This window comes from Heterodontus francisci, chromosome 29, assembly GCF_036365525.1.
Source record: "Heterodontus francisci isolate sHetFra1 chromosome 29, sHetFra1.hap1, whole genome shotgun sequence".
NCBI classification, from domain to species: domain Eukaryota; kingdom Metazoa; phylum Chordata; class Chondrichthyes; order Heterodontiformes; family Heterodontidae; genus Heterodontus; species Heterodontus francisci.
In genome coordinates this window covers 42,553,596-42,568,690 of record NC_090399.1, presented here as the reverse complement: position 1 = coordinate 42,568,690, position 15,095 = coordinate 42,553,596, and the positions used below count along the sequence as shown (strand labels likewise).

The following is a 15,095-nucleotide window of genomic DNA, read 5'->3' as shown; positions in this document are numbered from 1 at the left end:
TCAAAACTGAATACCGGTCGGAGAACAAGATGCAGTCATGGGGTCCCTGCCACTCAGCACTCGCTTGAAAGCAAAAGAAGTCTCTGTCAGTCAGACAGGGCTCTCAACTGCTCCCTCACACTCTGGGCAGCTGCTAGTTTCCAGTCACCTCACTTGCTTCAAGTTCGGGCTCTTCTCGGCTTCTTCCATCATTATTGTGTCTTTCGGTGCAGCCAGTGCTCGCCTGCTGCTGCTCGGATCAAGCAAAGCATTTAATGTGTTCAGACAGCGGGTCAACCCGAAGCAGGATTTCACTGCTGGTCAGAGAGTAACATGAAGGTGGATGCTGAAGGGCTCCTGAAAGTTCGAGTAAGATGCCATCAGAGACTGGGAATTAGCTCAAATGGTAAAACAGTTGCTTTACATGAGAGGTAGTGGGTTCAATGCCTGAATTCCCCACTCCCTTTTAGGCTAAGGGCAACTGTTCACAGCCAGTAGTTGCATCAATGAGCTCAAAATCCATATACCGCTGCAGAGAGAGAGAGATCAAGGGGCATCAAATACTTTGCAGTGTATAGCTGCGAATGGGACACAAGGGAGTGAAAAAAATATCAGAAGCAATTTGTGTATTTGTCAAGGATGAAATTTATGAAGCTTCTATTTCATTGGAGCAGAGATGTGGATTCCTCTGACACAGGTACACTGAAACATCATGAGTGTAAACCGAGTGGGACAGGGAATGTGTATTGGATGGACAGTAGAGTTTGGTCAATACACATTCCCTGTCCCACTAGGTTCTCACAGTAGAGAATGGGCAATGCAGATGAGGTTAGAAAGACAATTCTAATAGTCCACTCCTCCCAGTCTCACAACCACGGTTACACATTCTCAGTAAAGTGTTTTTAATTATACACCAACCTAGCCAGGAGCAGCCAGAGCTGAACAGATCTTTAAAGACACAGTCACCTCAAGAAAACTACTGAGAGAGGAGCACCATTGTCACCAGTGTCATTCAAACAGGGGCAAAAGAAAGGGAACATTCTCTTGACAAATGTGGAAAGAGATGCAGTGGTTTTTGTCGAGGTTCATCCCAAGCAGCTCTGTAACACAGGAGTCTGTGCTCTCCGGGCTGTTCCCAGGGACGCACACCGAGACAAACATCAACTGCTGCTGGAGGACTATCAATTTGGTGAAAGACGCCCTTTGGTCTGCCCGAAACTTGCTGGTCTTCCAGCGCAAAGAGTTGTCCACCACCGAATGTTGCAGACTGGCACATTCCAAGGTCCAGGACTACGTGCTGAGGGACGCACTAACGCTTGGGGCAGCCGCAGCAAAGGCTCAATGGGGAAAGACCACAGTGTAAGGTCCCCCCACCAAGCTGAACTGAGGGGCTGGGTCCATGGAAAACACCTCGAACTGTATCGGGAAAATTCTGTGTGCTGCAAATGTAAAAATGTATATGGCATGACAATGAAATGGAAGGGTTGTGAGGCAACTCATGATTGTATTGAAGGAAACCGATCATCTTTGCACTGTTTGTATTTTTTGACTTGATGCTGTATTAAACTGTTTCGGAATGTAATTTTTACAGATTTTTATGAATAAAGTATATTTTGGAAATTAAAAAAAAAGTCTCTGTAAAAGTGTAGAATTGAGACAAGTCAGCAGCATTGTAAAAGGACACTTGGCCTCCCTCGTAGTCCAGGTAAACTCATGTGTGGCTGGGCTTCCTCCTCAGAGCCAGCAAGGTGACTGTCAGTGAAGTTTGAACACAGTACTGCTCTCCATTGCTCAGGGACAGTGCCAGGTATCCATTCTCGGGTTTCAAAGCGATGTCTCCCTTCCTGTTAATGGACTCTGGCCACGCCCAGGTCCCATTTGGACTGGTCGCTCACCTTCACCTCCCAGTAGTGCATCCCTGCCATAAAACCCACAGCAGCCAGGATGGTGACACAGATCGAACCTGGCCAGGCTGTCAGGAAGCAGCTGTTTGGTATCGATGGCAGTCACACTGGTCAGATCAGCAGACAGCAGCAGCCAAGGGTTTACTGTTCGAGAGTCCAGGGTCAGGGCAAGCAGAACTGCAGAACAAAGTCCATGGGTTACTGGAGTTCCCTCTCGTCGGTGGATGACCAAGAGAGGACAGTGATTGAGTCTTGGGGGAGGGGGAATGAGCCAATTGTTCCTTTACTGGAATGGAGAGAATCCCACTTTAATTGGAACTCTGGGTGGAATGGAATTCTTCTTCTTTAGCCTCCTTGTCTCGGGAGACAATGGGTAAGCACCTGGAGGTGGTCAGTGGTTTGTGGAGCAGTGCCTGGAGTGGCTATAAAGGCCAATTCTAGAGTGACAGGCTCTTCCACAGGTGCTGCAGATAAAATTGGTTGTCAGGACTGTTTCGCAGTTGGCTCTCCCGTTGCGCTTCTGTCTTTTTTCCTGCCAACTGCTAAGTCTCTTCGACTCGCCACACTTTAGCCCCGCCTTTATGGCTGCCCGTCAGCTCTGGCGATCACTGGCAACTGACTCCCACGAATTGTGATCAATGTCACAGGACTTCATGTCGCGTTTGCAGACGTCTTTAAAGCGGAGACATGGACGGCCGGTGGGTCTGATACCAGTGGCGAGCTCGCTGTACAATGTGTCCTTGGGGATCCTGCCATCTTCCACACGGCTCACATGGCCAAGCCATCTCAAGCGCCGCTGGCTCAGTAGGGTCTATAAGCTGGGGATGTTGGCTGCCTCTAGGACTTCTGTGTTGGAGATACGGTCCTGCCACAAGCGCATGGGACAGGCTTCCACTGCTATGTCCAGACTGGCCAAGAGAGAGTGTGGGAAAATGGCACACGGACACAGAACACAAAAGTCCGCGTGTATCAAGCCTGTGTCCTCAGTACTTGCTCTACGGCGGCGAGGCCTGGACAACGTATGTCAGCCAAGAGCGACGTCTCAATTCATTCCATCTTCGCTGCCTCCGGAGAATCCTTGGCATCAGGTGGGATGGACTACAGGTCAAATATTACACCATTTTCCTCCCTTCAGAGAGAGGACACTGTCCAATGTGAAAAATGTTAAGGACATTATAAAAGATCACTTCACATTGTAAAACAGATTTCATTTCTGATCAATAAAAAAAAAGAGTTGCTCAGAAATCTGAGCATGGGGAGGGGTCAGAAATCACCAAGCATTTCCACCCAACTGCTGTGACCCAGTTCCCCACAAACTGGCCGAGTAGAAGAACAGCAGCCCCACCGGCCTCAGTAAAAGACACACAGTCCGCACCACTTCAACTGGGCAAAGAGCACTGATCAATTTCCATTGCTGCCATCGTCAATTACAAAGTCACTGATTAATGTGTTCCACACACCAGCTCTTTCAGTGCAGAAACAGGATGTTCAGTGTGGAGGTTGCACCTGCTGACAGTGAGTGTCTAAGTAAATTACACTACACCAGCCCAACCAATCAGTTCAGCTTGTTTTGTTGTAATCAATAGACTATTTTTAACCTTTGCAATTTGTTTTGTCATCTGCTCCCCCTGCCAAGCTTCTGTGGAGTTGAATACTCTGCTGTCCTTGAACAGGACATTTTTGTGATAAAGTTACAAACAGGTGTCAAAGATTCAGAGTGTGCCTTTTCTATGTGAAGTACACACAGGTATGATGGAATATAGGTATCAGGCTTCATTAGGTAAAATTTAGAAATAGTTAATGCATTATACCTTTTAGAATTAAAGATTGAGTGGCTGGTCAGGTTTTCAAGACTCATTGGCATTCCCCTTTAAGAAGGCAGACTTAGAAATTTCAAGGTCCCTGCTACAAACTTAAGTTGGAAAATCCATTTCAGTGTTTCTGTAGCTCGGGTCTTGGAGGATAAACACACACATTGAAATATCCCATGTGATATCAGTAAGAGATACCATAAATTTAAAATAATTGATGGTGTTAGTAAATGTCGACAGATTGACCAACAAGGGAAGTCCAACCTACCATAAAAAAGGCAATTAAAATAGTCAAATAAACACAATTATCAACATTTTGACCAGATAAATGCTCACATCCTCAAGAGCAGGAGAGTTCCAGTAAACCATTAAGTGGAGATAGTAGTTCAAGGTATGGATTTTAAAAAGCAAAAGAAAAACACACAGGAAGATAACACCTATATGTTAAAAGTCAGATGACACTTCAGAAACAGTATAAACCTAAGGAGGTTATGAAGCAAAGATTAGAAATGTTGAATCCTCAACAATGCTTCTCAACTACGGGGAATTTAAGGTAAAAAAGTTCACTTTAAATTTATGGATATTCTAAAATATTTTGCTGTAACATTAGCAAGGTTAAACTTTTGGTTATAGGTTAGAAATAAGATTAGGAGTTACATCTTTTAGTAATATTTGATAGTGTTATATTTATCCACTTAGAAGTGGTTGCATGTTAAATTCTTTAATAAATCTATAAAAAAAAGTTAATAAATTGTCTCATGTTGCATCCTGTATACAACTACAAGGAGCCCCCTCTCCGTGTCTCTAAGTGGAGAGATGCATATTGAACAGACTTCCCAGACCCTTATAATATCTGGGATACTTGACAGCCACAATAATTTTTTTAAATAGGCCACCCGACAAATGGTAATATTCTCTTTTAGTATCTTTCTTTGAGGGAAAGAAAGTACAATTCTTTGGATCCAAATAAGTTTTTTTAATTTATGCATGGGATGTGGGCGTCGCTGGCTAGGCCAGCATTTATTGCCTTGAGAAGGTGGTGGTGAGCTGCCTTATTGAACTGCAGCAGTCTATGTGGGGGTAGGTACACCCCAGTGCTGTTAGGAAGGGAATTCCAGGATTTTGACCCAGTGACAGTGAAGGAACGGCGATATAGTTCCTAGTCAGGATGGTGTGCGACTTGGAGGGGAACTTGCAGTTGGTGGTGCTCCCATACATTTGCTGCCCTTGTCCTTCTAGTTGGTAGAGGTTGGGTGTTTGGAAGGTGCTGTCTAAGGAGCCTTGGTGCGTTGCTGCAGTGCATCTTGTAGATGGTACGCACTGCTGCCACTGTGCGTCGGTGGTGGATATGTCCTTTAGGACTTGACCAGCTCAGTCAGCAGTGGTGCTACCGAGCCACTCTTGGGATGGACATTGAAGTCCCCCACCCAGAGTACATTCTGTGCCTTGCCACCCTCAGTGCTTCCTCCAAGTGTTGTTCAACATGGAGGAGTACTGACTCATTAGCTGAGGGAGGGCGGTAAGTGGTAATCAGCAGGAGGTTTCCTTGCCCATGTTTGACCTGATGCCATTAGACTTCATGGGATGCAAAGTCGATGTTGTGCACTTCCAGGGCAACTCCCTCCCTACTGTATACCACTGTGCCGTCACCTCTGCACTGCCGGTGGGACAGGACATACCCGGGAATGGTGATGGCAGTGTCTGGGACATTGTCTGTCAGGTATGATTCCGTGAGTATGACCATCAGTCTGTTGCTTGACTAGTCTGTGGGACAGCTCTCCCAACTTTGGGACAAGTCCCCAATGTTAGTAAGGAGGACTTTGCAGTGTCGACAGGGCTGGGTTTGCCGTTGTCGTTTCTGGTGTCTAGGTCGATGCCGGGTGGTCCGTCCGGTTTCATTCCTTTTTATTGACTTCGTAGCAGTTAGATACAACTGAGTGGCTTGCTAGGCCATTTCAGAGGGCATGTAAGAGTCAACCACATTGCTGTGAGTCTGGAGTCACATGTCGGCCAGACCAGGTAAGGACAGCAGATTTCCTTCCCTGAAGGACATTAGTGAACCAGATGGGTTTTTACAACAAATCGACAATGATTTCATGGCCATCATTAGACTAGCTTTTTAATTCCAGATTTATTAATTGAATTCAAATTCTACCTTCTGCTGTGGTGGGATTCGAACCCATGTCCCCAGAGCAATACCCTGGGTCTCTGGGTAACTAGTCCAGTGACAATACCATTACGCCACCGCCTCCCCATGTGTCTGAGAATTTGTCTGATTTGAACTTAAAGGAGATTCATAGAGATGTACTCCTGATTTGGTTTAGTCTCTATAAGGGGTTAAAGGCATAAATCACTTTACAGGTTCCCTTGAAGAAAAGTGTGCCCATTTTTAGATTTAGAGTCACAACTTTGGGACAAGCCATCTACTACCTATAGTGGGAAAAATGCATTAGCACAAACTGTAAGCAGTGGGGACTGTATTTAAATGCTATAAAGTGTAAAGGGTTTAAATAAAATTCCTGCCACCCTCCCACATACAAGTTACAGTCAGCTCAGCCAGTTCATATTAGTATTTGCCCCCCCACCCCACCGTCCACCCTCCATGAGGGAATAGTCCTAATCACACATCCCTTCATCCACCTCACCAACCTAACCTCGAATGTCGACAGCTTCTGTGTCAAACCACTAACCCTGCAAGTGAATTCTACAGACACAACTTGGGAAAGAATAATCTACAACTGAACACAGGCTGGGATTCAGATCACCCCTGTTGATCTGGATACAGGATTACTGGTGGAAGCAATGTTATTCATTCATTTACCTGGATGGATAATTTCCTTTATTTCTCTCCTAAGTGTGCACTTTGTATGTCCCCAGGCACACATTCCCAGACATAGCAGTGGGCGTCTCTTCAGAAAAACTGCTAACATTAATACCTGTTGGAGAACACCAGGACAGAAGAACTTCAAGAACTAGGAGCAGGAGTAGGCTATACACCCCCTTGAGCCTGCACCGCCATTCAATAAGACCACAGCTGACCCTCAACTCCACTTTTTCTCATCCCCATATCCTCGATCCCTTAGAGTCCCAAAATCTAATCAATCTCAGCCTTGAATATACTCAGTGACTGAGTATCCACAGCCCTCAGGGGTAGAGAAACAACACCGAGTGAAGAAATTGCTCTTCATCTTACTCCTACATGGCTGCCCCTCTGCACCCAGCCTGTCATACCCCATCATTGAAAAAGAAGATTCTGAGATCAGTTGGCATTTTTTTAAACTCCAGTCAGTATGGGCCCAATTTACTCAGTCTCTCCTCATAAGACAACCCTCTCATGCTAGAAATTAAATCCATGAACTTTTGTTGCACCTTGTTTAAGGCAAAAAGCTCCTTTGGTACACAGCGACTAAAACCGCACACATCACTCTAGGTGTGGTCTCACCAAAGCCCTGTACAATTGCAGCAAGACTTCCTTCCTCTTGTACTCCAAGCCCCTGCAATAAAAGCCAGTTTTGTATGAAGTGAATTAACACTACAGGATTCAGACTAGAGAACACAGTGGGATGTGGAGCTGCTACATCAGCAATAGTTCATTATTGACAATACATACCTGTCCCTCCAAGAACTAACCTCCTTGAAGAGAAAACAGAAACAATGTTAGTTTGTTGTTGCAGCTTCATGGAACACAAAAGCACGCTGAAGTGAATTAAACTGGGCGAGGTGAAAACCAACTTGGGACAGTACATTCTCATTGATTCCACACTCAATGTACCCAGGGCACACATTCCCAACAGATTTCATCACTTCACTGAAGCTTCATCGATTTGGTCTCATATTATCCCACTTTAGATTAAGTTCTCTTTGAACACGGTTATTTAATAATCTAAGATTAATACAGACATGAGAATGAATCAAAAAGCCAGAATCTGATTCTTTAATGGGATGTGGACATCACTGCCAAGGCCAGCATTTATTGCCGATCCCTAATTGCCCTCGAGAAGATTGTGGTGAACTGCTTTCTTGAAGCACTATAGTCGATGTGATGTTTGTAGACCCACAGTACTGTTAGGGAGGGAGTTCATGATTTTGACCCAGTGACAGTGAAGGAACGGCGATTTAGTTCTAAGTCAGGATGGTGTGTGGCTTGGAGGGAAACTTGCAATTGGTGGTGTTCCCATGTGTCTGCTGCCCCTGTCCTTCTAGATAGTAAAGGATTTGGTCAGAATTCTTTTTAAAGCCCTTTGACCCTTCAAATATATAAATCAGTAAAGGCAAGACGGAAGAAGGAAACACTGGTGACTGTTGAGGCGCCTAAGCAGGGTGCCGGTGAGAGCAGGGAAGTTCATGATACAATGGGTGGCATTTAGAGACGGATCAGGATGAATGAAAGGTAAATTATGACAAAGTGACAGGCTAAACCGGGTGAAGTTAAATATCCGATGGTCAGGAAGTTCTTCACTCAAAGAGGACACGTGGAATGGATTTCTAGACAGAGAGGTGGAGGGAAAAGCCAGGAACCATTGCACAGACAGATCAGGCAAATCAGAGAGATCAGCCCAATGTGAACAACTGTAGATTCTGGAGCTGGGGTCAGTCACCCATCAGCCAGATGGATTTACTCTGCTATTGTGTAATAAAAAGTAAAAAAAACCCAGAAAGATGCAGGTTTAGAATATTTTGATAAAGTACCAGATAATTGACTTGGATTAATAGGGACAGTGGATGCATGAATACAACATTGGCTAAGAGACAGAAAGCAGAGAGTAATGGTGAATGGTTGTTTTTCAGTCTGGAGGGAGGCTATACAGTGGTGTCCCCCAGGGGTCAGTATTAGGAACCCGCTCTTTTTCACAATGATTTGGAGTTGGTTCGACAGGGCATTGTTTCAAAGTTCAAATGTAGTAAACACAAGTGAGGAGGATAGTGACAGGACATGAACTGGTAAAACGGGCAGACACATATTTGATGAAATTGAACACAAATGTAAAACAATGCATTTGGTAAGAAAAAGTGAGGTGCAATAGCATAAACTAAGTAAAACGAATGGACGTCAGCAACAGAAACCCTGGCTTAGGTTTCCCTTTGTTGTCGAGCAACTTGGAAGCTAAGTTACAGATGTCCACCATCGCCATAACAATGAGCCACTGGGAGGGGGCAGATACCTTTCAATTTAATCAAACAGAAGTGAGGAGGGAGAAGAAAAGAGCACAGTGTGGACCTGCAGAGAGATCACTTTGATTCAGTTTGGCCTCAAATGTTAGTGATATCCAGCTCAGGGGAGAAGAGTATCGTGTGCATTTCTGTCAGGTTTCTTTCCATTTGTCAAGTTACTTTCCACCTGAGCTTCCAGCCTTTCCATCATGTTGCTCTTGGTCATTGAGGAACTGGTGGTCAGCAAACTGCTGTGTAACATGGTAGATCAGATTAAACCCCATTTCCTTAAGGAAAGGAACAAACTTCAGAATTCAACATGATTGACACTGATTTCCAGACCAAAAAAATTAATTCCTACACATTCTCCAAACTAAAAAAAGTGAAATCCACAGCCTGGAGCCTTGGCCAATTTGGTAGCCTCTATGAATAGAGTGGATCTTGAACCCATGACTTAGACTTCAGCACATGATCTAGGCCGAGACCTGCTGAAGCACTGCACTCTCAGATGGGCAACACTGAGGGAGCGCTGCACTGGTGTAGGTGCTGCCTTTTGGATAAGATGTTAACTCAAGGCCCTGTCTGGATGTGAAAGATCCCTTGGCAATATTAAAAAGAGCAGAGATTCCTCCCAATGCCCCAACTGATACCCCTCCTTCAAAACAGCCTCAGAAACTATTTAATTAGTAATTTATTTATTTCGCTAGCACATGTAAAATGGCTGCCACATTGAAAGAAATCTGGCATTGATAATACACCTTTTACAATCTTGGGACTTACCAAAACAACAGGTGTAGTCATTGTCATGCAGATATTAGCCTGTGTAACAGCCACAACACACACACAGTGACTGCAGATTGTAAACCTTTCTGGACACAGGTAGATCAGACCAACTTACTTTAGTGTGTGCAATCTCAAGTCCTTGTTTCTGCAGCGCATCTTTCAAAGAGACCACTTTCTGGTTTAGTGAGTTTAAGAAAGCAACTCCTTTATTCTGCAGGGGAGACAGGAAGGAAGTGTATTGAACTGTGATACTTGGATACAAGACTAGTTCTGTGAAGTTACTAAGTAGAAGAGAAGACAGAATTACCCCATGATAAAGTATACAGGAGACCCCAGTCCACCTTCATGTACTGACTGAGTAGTACATTTCCACCATTCCCCCATCACCATTCTCACCGTTGAGAAGGGATCCCATACCTTGCATGTTGTGATGAATTCAATTCTCTATAAATTTGTGCTGCTTGTGAAGTTTCAAGTCCCTGCACACCAGGCAGATGAACATCTCATCCGTCTCACAGATCAGGGACAATTTCTCTTGGTGTTCCTGGCACAGACGCCTCTCCTCCTCATTCACCTCCAGCAAACCAGTCAGCCTGAAAATCTTGTCCATCACATTCCTCAATACACAGTTGGGCTGCAGGGTCTGCTCTGCAGCATCTTCACCACACTGGGGGCAACAGACAGACCCTCCCTGCACCTGTCTGTAGGACACAATACAGGAGCGGCAGAAATTACACTCACAGTCCACTAGGACAGGATCAACAAATAACCCAAGGCAAAGGGAACAGATGAGAGCTTCTCCATAACTCCCATTCTCTGCATTCTAGCCATGAAACAATCAATCCTGAAATTAGACAGTTACTAATATTAACCCAACAACTCTTCCCCTCCTTCTAACAAACTGTGAACTCACAGCAGAGGAATGAATCAGATACATTCCTTCCACCTGAATGTGTTTTATTGGATCACTTTCCATCTAATTGAGTTTAATTCATTCCCCAATGCTGCAAAGTTGGGTTGCCTGGTAAAGTGGATCTCGGAACTCAACTCCAATAATGATTGACAGATGGAGTCATCGTGTCATTGAGTTATACAGCACAGAACAGGTCCTTTGGCCCATCGTGTCTGTGCTGGCCATCAAACACCTAACTATTCTGATCCCATTTTCCAGCACTTGGCCCGTAGCCCTGTATGCTATGACGTTTCACGTGCTCATCTAAATACCTCTTAAATGTTGTTAGGGTTCCTGCCTCCACCACCCCTTCAGGCAGTGCGTTCCAGATTCCAACCATCGTCTGGGTAAAAAAAAAAAACTTTCCTCAGTTCCCCTCAAAACCTGCTTCCCCTTACCTTAAATCTATGCCCCCTGGTTATTGACCCCTCCACGAAGGGAAAAAGTCTCTTCCTATCTAACCTATCAATGCCCCTCATAATTTTGTAAACCTCAATCATGTCTCCCCTTAGCCTTCTCTGCTCTAAGGAAAACAACCCAAGACTTTTCAGTCTCTCTTCATAGCTGAAATGCTCCAGCCCAGGCAACATCCTGGTGAATCTCCTCTGCACCCTCTCCAGAGCAATCATATCCTTCCTTTAGTGTGGTACCCAGAGCTGTACACAGTACTACAGCTGTGGCTTAACTAGCATTTTATACAGCTCCATCATAACCTCCCTGCTCTTATATTCTATGCCTCAGCTAATAAAGGCAAGTATCCCATATACCTTCCTAACCACCCTATCTACCTGCACTGCTGCCTTCAGTGATCTATGGACAAGTACACCAATGTAGCAACTTCCCCATTAACCCTGTCAGTACCTTTGACTGGAAGCCTGTTGAAGGGGCCAATCATCCCAATCTCTCCAGCACTGAAGTAATACATTCTACAAGTACCCTTCCTGACAAACTAAAATGATATTGTGATGTTAAATGAGGATTTGATTCTGCCGCTCAATGACACCGTCTGTATCCAGCGGAGCTCACTGGTCATGGAGTCTCTTGGATTAGGGAATGAGGTTGCTGACATTGGTGCCAACAAGCTGCAGTTACAAAGTGGTGAAGTGTCTGTCTTCCCAGTTAACAGTCTGCAGGACTGTAATAACAGGGTGATAATCACTGCAGAGGATGTTTAAATCCTCTCCTCGGCTGTTGGTGCATTTCAATCTGAAATGTGATACTCTGATACCTATTGAATGATATGTTTTGAAATTGCACCTAATGATTGTGGCCCTTGTATGATTTGATACTGATGTGACCCAGGATGATTGTGTCCCATACATGCATGGCTCTACAACATTCCCACAGTGTGATGTGCTGGGATATCTCTTCTCAGCAATGAATGAAAAAATAGAGGATCATATAAACACACAGAATAGGAGGAGGCCATTCAGCCCATCGTACCTGTGTCAGCCCTTTAGTTGAGCTATCCAATTAATCCCACTCACTTGCTCTTTCCCTTCCGCTCTGTATTTAATAACAGGGTGATAATCACTGCAGAGGATGTTTAAATCCTCTCCTCAGCTGTTGGTGCATCTCAATCTGAAATGTGATGCTCTGATACCTATTGAATGTTATGCATTGAATTTGGCCTCTGTATGATTTTATACTGACGTGCCCCCGAATTATTGTGTCCCATACATGCATTACCCTATAATATTCTCACAGTGGCGCAGTGGCTAGCACCGCAGCCTCACAGCTCCAACAACCCGGGTTCAATTCTGGGTACTGCCTGTGTGGAGTTTGCATGTTCTCCCTGTGTCTGCGTGGGTTTCCTCCGGGTGCTCCGGTTTCCTCCCACATGCCAAAGACTTGCAGGTTGATAGATAAATTGGCCATTAGCAATTGCCCCTAGTATAGGTAGGTGGTAGGGAAATATAGGGACAGGTGGGGATGTGGTAGGAATATGGAATTTGTGTAGGATTAGTTTCAATGGGTGGTTGGTGGTCGGCACAGACGCGGTGGGGCGAAGGGCCTGTTTCAGTGCTGTATCTCTAAACTAAAAACAGTGTGATGAGCTGGAATATCTCTTATAAGCAACTAATGAAAACAGGGAGGAATATAGAATCATAGCACAAGAGGTAGCCATTGTGCTTGTGTCAGCCCTTTACTTGAGCTATCCAATTAATCCCACTCCTCTGCTCTTTCCTTATCACTCTGTATTTTTCCCCACTAAGTATTTATCTAATTCTCTTTTGAATGCTGCTATTCAATTTGCTTCCATCACCTTTTTTGGACAATGCATTCCAGATCATAACAACTCACTGTGTGAAAGAATATTTCCTCATGTCACCTCTGGTTCTTTTGCCAATCACCTTCAACCTGTGTCCTCTGGTTACCAGAGCTTTCACCAGTAGAAACAGTTTCTCCTTATTTATTCTATCAAAATCAGGAGATGGGAGAAGGCAGCCAATGGTCTGCCTTCTGTGGTGTAACGTCTCTTTGTCTGCGGCAGAGTCTGGTCATTTGACCCTGTAACCACCCCACCCCCTTCCCCTTGAGTGGGAGAGACTCGGGCTGCTTTGTGACATAATTCTGGCTGCTGTGTGATTGGCTCCTGGCTCCTTTGTGATGTCAGTTGGAGGCGGGTTTACAGCCCTGGTTCCACATCAGTGGAGTTACTGAGGGAGGAGCTGGAGTCGGCAGCTGACACTGTGAGTGACTTTAGACCATATCAATAGGGAAATGGAAAGAAAAGAACAATTTCATATTAAAGTAAGTAATTCAAACAAATGCCATTCATTACAAATATATTCAAATTAAATATAATCATATTCAGACACAGTCTCACTGTATTAAAGTTACAGATTCTAGAATTAATATTAATAACTTTAATGCTAAAGATTCTTGGAGTGAACAGTATCTCAGGAAGCTGGAGAGAGAAGTTGAATCATCACCACACTAACTGGGACTGGAGAAAGGTCTCTGGGTTCACAGAGCAGATCTGGTGGCTCCAAGACCCTCAGTATTGAGGATGGGATGAAACAGCAGCTTCAATGATTTGTAAAGGTGAGGAACTTTACTGAGATTCCCATCAGTCCAGGATTTTGCCGAGGTGACAGTCTAACGATGAATCTCGGACTTTGATGCAACAAGTTGACTGTAGTTTAAACCGTGTGTAAAGTGAGTCTATACCTCACCTGGGAGGACTTGACACTGACATGTAGAGGGATTTTTGATCTGTCTGCTTACCATGCTGTACCTGAGCTGGTGTGTGTCATTGGTTAGTGTCAGAGAGTTTGTACATTGTGTTTAACACAAGCTGTAACTGAGTTGGCTGTGATTGGTGAGCCAATTTGGAGGCTTTTACACTGTATTTAACTTGGGCTGTACCTGCCATGGGAGTGTTTGCTGTGACACTGTAGAGGGAGGTTTACTCTTTATCTACCTCATTCACATACCAGTGTAAGATGGCTCCTGGGCAGTCAGCTCCCAAGAGAGCTTCTTGCTGTGCACGTCCATCCATGGCCATCTGTTGCTCCTTTTCCATCCTAAACCCTCTCTCCTGCTGTTTAAGGTCCTCTGATTCTAACAGCTCTCTACCTCTCCACCTCACTTTCCTCCTTTAAGACACTCCTTAAAACCTACTTCATTGACCAAGATTTTGGTCATCTGACCGAATATCTCCTTATGTGGCTATGTATCATGCTTTGTTTTATAATGCTCCTGTGAAGCGCCTTGGAACATTTTATTAGGTTGAAGGTGCAATATAAATATAAGTTGTTGTTCTTGTACCCAGCACTGGCCTGAAATCAGACACATTCTGCACACTCACAGAGATCAGCACAAGAGCACGAAACATTCCATTCACAGGAGCTGCCCCTGGGATGGTGCAGCACTCACTCTGCAGGTAAATTAGAAACCTCGAGAGATGAGCCTTTGTCCACTCCCATTCTACTTTATCCTTTTCTACTGGTTACAGTTGGAATATTGTGTGTGTGTGACATTCAGTCTGAGGAATTTCCCACTTTGATCTCTTCAGTCCTTCAATTCTTTGGGTTCAGCTCATCATTGAAGACCAAGACTGTCCTTCAGATGCCCTGCATTTCCAGACAGTGCATTTCCAGGACTGTCCAAAGGACAAGAGAGTGTCGTCAAAGAGGTAGGACATGTGCAGTCACACTCAGCAACATCCATCCTGCCCACACCTGTTGCTGTGCTGTGACAGATGGAGAAATGCTGGAATTCCCCTGCGGAGGGAGATAACGGCAGCTCTGCTGTAAAAGACAGTCAGTCACTCGACCCAAGAGACGGTGAAGGAAAGACAGAAAAAGTAAAGCTTTGAGGAACTGGATTCTGAACAAAATACAGATCCTCAGATCATGGTGTGTTCATACCAGATACATGTGTTTGATATGCTTGTTGTTTACAATTAATCCAGATTGTCTACGGATCAAGAGGAGTAACAGTCAATACCAGGTTAACACATATGAGGCCTGTTACAAAGGGATTAGAAACCAAACTGGACACTGATAA

The 15,095-nt window shown here is 44.6% G+C and overlaps 1 pseudogene; it reads right to left on the bottom strand.

Annotated features, from left to right (window-relative positions):
- Positions 1–423: 423 nt before the first annotated feature.
- Positions 424–14,109, bottom strand: LOC137345804 (zinc-binding protein A33-like; annotated as a pseudogene).
- Between the last annotated feature and the right edge of the window lie 986 nt (positions 14,110–15,095).